Source organism: Berghia stephanieae, chromosome 1 (genome assembly GCF_034508935.2).
Source record: "Berghia stephanieae isolate SIO BIC M18660-M18661 chromosome 1, UCSD_Bste_1.3, whole genome shotgun sequence".
Taxonomy (NCBI): Eukaryota; Metazoa; Mollusca; class Gastropoda; order Nudibranchia; family Aeolidiidae; genus Berghia; species Berghia stephanieae.
The window spans coordinates 56,462,512-56,470,011 of NC_088360.1; the positions used below are offsets into that span (position 1 = coordinate 56,462,512).

General features: G+C 33.1%; 1 protein-coding gene across 15 annotated transcripts in view; it reads right to left on the minus strand.

Annotated features, from left to right (window-relative positions):
* Positions 1-7,500, minus strand: part of LOC144978001 (polypyrimidine tract-binding protein 1-like) — a 351,175-nt gene that overhangs the window by 124,674 nt on the left and 219,001 nt on the right. The gene's annotated exons all lie outside the window — the stretch shown is intronic.

Below are 7,500 nucleotides of genomic sequence, written 5' to 3' on the forward strand. Positions count from 1 at the left end.
ACTGATGGGTATCATTATGATGATTTTTAAAAGTGGAGCAAGAATGTGAGCCAAATTAAAGAATGAAGAGGTCGTAAAAGAGCATTTCAAAAGTAGTTTGGGTAAATGGGGTGGAACGCTTCTAAATGTGAAGGTAGCAAGAAAACCTTAGTACGCATTAGAAATAAGGATGAAAACATAATGAGATAAGATACATAGAGTCGGAGAGTAAAATACATAGCAGCGAGCTATTATATTATTTAGGGGTTGGAGTTTGGGTGCAGTCGCATGGGGTGGGTAGGGGAGCTGCGTGCAGCTGTAACCTTAAAGCATAGAATTAAAAGCAAAACGGCGAGGTTCTTATAAAAACGACTTACTAAGAATCTAAGACTTCCGTTTTCATTAATCGTCGACGGACCTTCATTTAGAATCTTTTTTTTTTTTTCATGAGTTTCAATGTTACCTAATGTTCTTGCTATCATCCATTTGTATCAAAGTCAATATATTTGATTCTTTTTATTGGAGAAAAATGGCGCATGAAGTTTGTTTTAAAAAAATTATTATTATATTATTATTATTATTATTATTATTATTATTATTATTATTATTATTATTATTATTATTATTATTATTATTATTATTATCATTATTATTATAATCATTATCATTATTATTATTATTATTGTTATTATTATTATTATTATTATTATTATTATTATTATTATTATTATTATTATTATTATTATTATTATTATTATTATTATTATCATTATTATATTATAATTATTATAAGTTATCTACATAGCGCTCAATTTCCACATACATGCTCAGCGGCGTTTTACAATATTAAACACGAGTGTCATTCAAACATTCATTCATTGACAATTCTGAGAACAAATATGAAGAAACAAAAATACACACACACACACATGCAAACTCAAACACAGATACACTTACACTCACACACGAACACATACACACACACACACACACACACACACACGCACATACTTACACCAATACACGTCTATACTTGTTCCATGTAATCTGAGACGTTAAACATGAGTGGAATTTGGAACGTTTTAAGAAGTTGGTTTCTATCATAATCAATCTATGAAATAAAAACTCTCCGGCCAAAATGGAAAGAGGGACGTTTTGTTCAAAGTGCTACAACTTCCTGTCTTGGTCCACAAAATACCATGACTTATATCATTTGATAAAATTCGATAAATCAAAATAGACTGTACAGTAACATTGTATTTTTTACCTAAGCGATAATCAATATGGAGAGGGGAAAGAAATGGCAAAGTGTGATCTAATGGATACAGCATCGTACTGTGACCTGTTAGAGTCAAATGTCTGTTTCATTCTTTAGGTTTAAACCCCTTCCCTTATAATTTGTCCAAAATATGGATTATAGATGTTGATCTCCGTGTTGGACGAAATAAATACAATCCATATAGGAATGTCTAGACAAGAAAAACAAAAGAGAGGCTGGAGCCACACTTCTTAACTGAGTAAATGGATATTTTCAACACCTTGTATTAGTTAAATTTAGAACCTCCACGAAGAGGCATTATTAGACAATAATATCATTTTCCAATTGTCTTTTTGGCAAGGAGGTCTATTACAAGCCCTCCCCCTTTTAAATAAATAAATAAATAAATAAATAAATAAATAAATAAATAAGTAAATAAATAAATAAATAAATAAATAAAGTAAAACAAACGAAGAAATACAAAATAAACAAACAAAAATAATAAAATAAAGAAAAATCGTCTTATTACGAGAGCAAGTACTTAATTGTCGAACTTAATTACACTTAATTATATAGGTATCTTTATCGCCATTAGATCACAATCAGAGACTTTCTAATCATCATAATTATTGTTTACATTAAGCCATGCATCTTTCCAAGTATATTGTCTTGTTTGATAAACAATAAGGGGAACATTTCAAAAGGCAAATTTTTTTGTATGATAAAAATCTGAGCGCAACAAAAATAACAAAGAGAAAATAGTTGGAAGATTTCACATCGCCCCCTCCAATTCCATATTAAAAAAAAAAAAATATGAACACCAGCCTTATTCTACTGTATATCGAGCCCCAGGGGGTCTGAGAATTGTATTGCTTTTCTTTTGTTCCTGTTTTCTCTGGCACTGCCGCAAGCAAAACTTTTACCATTTTAATCTTGTACAATCGCCTGCACCGAAATGTATCCCACCTTCTTTGTTTATCATCGAGAACTGAATCTAAATGATGTATCAATGTGAATTTTCACTACTTGGTGACGGTACCACCTTTCTTCAATCAGCATCAGGATAGCTTTCATCACCCCGTATCAAATCAACTTATAACTCTCATTTAGAACGCCATTGAAGACTATGATAGTATTTTCCTATCGTCTTTTTGGCGTGATGGGTGATCACCTGATCATAAACCACCACTCGTAACAACAATAGTAAGGGGAAAATGCAATGTCAGTTTGGAGTGAAAACACATTTTTTGTGAAAATAAAGAATAGGTAAATAGGTGGAGATGAATGTATGAGTTTTCTCCTGGCACTTGCAAGGTTGCGGTAATAATAAGAATAATATACCCAAGGTGAAGGCCGACTAAATTATCGCTCTCAAGGTGAAAACAATTGTCTAATAAAAAAAAAGGATTCAGACGGAGACAGCCATTTCATTATCGGGTCATTCCATCACTTCAGGCTATAATTTTATATTTTCATTTTTCATTATTTGACATTATTACATGTTTACAGTAAATACAAAACCACCTGAGGCTGGGAACATGTGCAGAGGTATTTATAGAAAATATTGAATATCGGTGCAAAGAAAAGCACTGGAAATAAAGAGGGAGGGAAAATATATTTTTTATGAGAGGAATCTTTCAAAAAATATGACATGGTAATACGAAGCCTTTGATTTTGAAGCCAAGTTAGTTAGTTCTCATCAGTTCAAACAACAAATTACGATATTACAGCCAGTGATCAATCAGAGGCCGCTTGAGACAAAGACAATATAAATATATTCGGAGATAAAAAGTTATTTCTTCATAAACAGAAATATGTACCACGCAAATTGGATCAATTATATAACAAATAAATGACAGTAAATTAAGAAATTTGTTTTTGAGGGTTTTACGGCGCTTGCAACACATTAAGGTCATATCAGCGCCAGTAAAAAGGGAAAAAATGGGATAGTAAAAAGTTCTAGAATTACAATTAAAGCATCCAAGAATAAGGCAGACAAAGGGGAATTGGTTCAAAAGGGAACAGATGTAGATTCCAAGAGCACACTATCAGTGTACTTAAATTGAGATCACCTAAAAGTCTCATCCAGACACAAGCACAGGTCCCCACTAAGAGGAACACACTCAAATGTGTACAAATCATATATAATACATAAATAAAACATAATAGAGTGCATAACAGAGAGATGATTTACAAGGAAAAAAATATCATCTCCCAAAACTAACTATACATTTGACTGTTTCCCTCCCAGCCAAGGCCAGGACAAAACCAAGTAATCTCACTCCAAGACAAAGACAGAAAGCATGTTGGAAAGCAGACATAGGGGGATAGAAGACATAGTATGTACCTCCCTGCCCGCTATGGGAGGTCAGGATCCCCACCCAGTAAATTAAGAAAGAAAAGATCTGAAAAAGTGTGTTTAAAACAGTACCAAACAAACCAAGAAAGAAAAATACATGAAAAAAAAATTCTTAAACATTCCACTGTTTCATGCACACTTGTTTTCAGATCTGTTTCATCTCTAAGTTGTCACGAAGAAACCAAACCAGAGGAAAGGGGGACAAAAAATGGAACGACCAACAACAAAGAAAAGCCAAAAATACAACAAGAGATAAAGACAATACATAGGGAGAGAGAATGATAGATAGATAGATGGAGAGAGAGAGAGAGAGAGAGAGAGGAAGAGAGAGAGAGAGAGAGAGAGAGAGAGAGAGAGAGGGGAGAAAGAAAAAAAAGATAGAGGGATATAGAAATAGATAGATAGATAGATAGATAGATAGATAGATAGATAGATAGATAGATAGATAGATAGATAGATAGACCGAGAAACAGATAGATAGGTAGATAGATAGATAGATAGATAGATAGATAGATAGATAGATAGATAGATAGATAGATAGATAGATAGATAGATAGACAGATAGAAAGATAGACAGAGAGAGAGAAAGAAAGAAAGAGAAAGAGTGAGAGAGGGGGGGGGGGGGGGTGGTAATAATTTCCAATTTGGTATTAAATGGGTATGGTGTTGGTAAATTATTTAAGGCCATAAAGCAAAACAGCTGGTATCTTGAATAAAAACAAGATACATTCGATACTTATCATATTACAGACAGACAATCCAAATCTTGGTGATATTTTCTCATTCGGTAATTTTTATTCCCACTAATTCAAATCTATGACTGCTATCAGCTCAACCCTGGTTTTAATTACTGTCGAGGTTTTCGAAAATTATCCCGAAAGCAATATACATTTCTTGATTTGCTTATAAGATAATAATATGATAGCCTACTCTCTGTCGGTTGCTTTCGGTTTTTATATCGTAAGATTTTCAAAAGAAAATTGTGTATTCCTTCCCCTTGCACGCATTATTTTAATCAAACAACTAGGACTACAATCTAACAGTATTGAAAAAAATCCCTGAGCTTTTGTATAGCGCAATATCCACTAAAAGTGTTCAAAGGACTATACTTTCTCTCTCTCTCTCTCTCCCTCTCTCTCTCTCTCTCTCTCTCTCTCTCTCTCTCTCTCTCTCTCAATCGTACGATGAGAGAATGTGAGTAAAGAGCCTTTTCCAAGGACTCATTTATGCGCCGTTCCGAGCGGGGCTCGAACCCAGGATCTTCCGATCCGAAGGCAAGTGTCATACCACAAGACCACATACGTTTCAGAATAACACAATCAGCAAATCGATCGAGATCTTTATTCAAATAACACAAATCTAATGACTGTTCAAGCATTTTAAAAAAATACTCAAATCTCTTTGTTAGACATTGATTTGTTCGAAAAACAAACAAACAAACAACACCACATAGAAAAGATGGACTTAATTCATATCTACAATATAACATCGACAGAAAGACAAATGAATTCATGTTGACCTATCAGGGACACCAGGAAGACATAAGGCCAAATGAATAACATAACCTTCAAGTGTTGTAATAATTTAATTTATTTTATTGTCTTTCATTTAAATTAGGGGGTGTCTCTAGGATTAAAACTCCGTAGGCTTTAAGTCACACGATACTTATTTACAAACCTAAAAAGGTTTGGTTACTGGTAAATAATGTGTATATAGTACACACGTTGCCTTGTACTCCACGGCAATTTCCACTCACTTTCGAACAGTTAGCTGCCTTTAATTTATCTAAACTGTTAGTTTCGATAATCACAGGGTTAAGGATTTTGAAATGATGCGATGTATACAATATTTTATAAATTATAACAAGAAACTGAATTTTAAACCATTGATTACAAAATCAAAAGCATTCTTTTTAAACGCCTACGTCAAGCGTATTTTATATTCAATTTTCAAAATACCCTGACGAGTCGCCAAAGATTTCAAATTTTTAACTCAGCAATCCTTGGAAATTGATTCAAATAAGGTCTACCGTATGTCCACGACAAATCTTTAGAAGTTAGTAACTAGACGTCAAAGGTTAAGCATGTGAAATCAGCGGAGCGTATAGGATGGTCACCTGAAAAATCTCAAGCCATTTTACAACTACTACTATTATAATAGTTACTATACTGGGAGATTTATTATAGCAGTTTATAGCAACAAGTAGCAAGGTAGAGCCACCTGCTGTGCTGCGAGAAAATACATTTATCTCATTCTAGCTACATAACTGCATAACTATTACTTCCAATATCGATAGAGATGAACACGACTCCATGCCTGTCAAATAGTCTTAAGCTTGAGAGACGTCAATGAGGTCTGGGGTTTAGGTTTATTGAATACATTTAGGCTCGTCTTTCTATATCGATGTTGATATTAAAAGTAAATAGAATTTTAACCAAAAATTGTCTTTTACGGTATACGACAGACAAACGGTAAAAGTTTTATATCTTAGCTCCATGGGTTATTTTTCTTATAATGTTGATGTATTTACCAAGCCTTTGTCAATCCATTCTTCTTAACGGTTAATTAGGGGAATGGTCTTTTTTAAAAAAAATCAATTATTCTCCGATGATCATTTATTATCTGGCTATATTTTCAACCTTAAACACGTTCACACGAGGAAAGTAACAGTGATGGGATTCAGTGTTATAGGGAACATCATAAGTAAATGTCATTTTACTTCTTTCCATGTTAAAAAAAAACTGTGGTATGGATTTGTTCTTAATTACTCATGATCGTTACCTACTTGGACAAATCACTATTCTGTGCTATGTAAAACAAACAAATAAAAATTGGTTAAGTCCCAGGTTTGAGAATTTTTGTAAAAATGAAGGTCATTTAAATCGCACGACATTTGAAAAACGTGTTTTTTTGGGGTTTTTTTTTTTTTTGTAGAAGACGGCAGAATAGTAGATAGAGTGAAGTTTCCTCAAATTCATCCATATATCAAAACGACATAGATCTAGCCTAATTCTAGTTCTAGTTTTCCAGAATCAGATAGCACACCCGTGTCGTTTGCCTTTAAAAAAAATCAAACTCATCTCCCATGAGGTCAAAACATGGGAAGGAAAGATTTCTATCGACAGATAAAATAACCCATCTCTGCGCTCACACGGTGTACCGGGCCCATCCACTGCACGGGCCATTAAAAAACAAACACCTCAGTTTTCCACGATGGGGTGCCATAACAACCTCAGACGTGGAACGTTCCAAACATTATTACGACGGTTCTTTCCTTGTCTCGATAACATTAGTTACCGTACTTGCCGTCTTGTGAATAGCATAGTATTTTGTATTTACACGGCTCGTATACGTAAGTGCCAACTTGACTTTTAAAAACATTGATTTATTTATTATTATTTTTGTTGTTGCTTTGTTTAATTTCGTTTTTTTAAAGCCTACAAATAAATAACATTCTATTTTGAGATAATCAATGGCATTGTCAGAATTTTTTTTAAAAAGGGATCGAAAAGCCGTATGAATATGTTAATATTACTGTAACAACAACGAATAGAAGTACAATAGACGCCAATGTAAATTGGGATTTTAATAATATACACGTTGCTTATGATTAAGTCAAAATATCCAATGGCATAACCTTCCAAGGCATCAGTGTCTGGGGCTTATCTAAAGAATAACAATTAAATTGCACAAGTATAAAATTGGGTTGTTTTTGTTCTTGTTTGTTTTGTTTTGTTTTGTTTTGTTTTTTGTTTGTTTTGTTTTGTTTTTTTTCTTATTTGTTTTTTCTTTTCTTTTTACTTTTTTTTTTTGTTTCTTCTTTTTTTTTGTTTTGTTGGACAGACATAAATTTTGGGTGGTAAGTTTGTAAACCTCTGAAGAAATGGGGATTCAAAAGCACGAG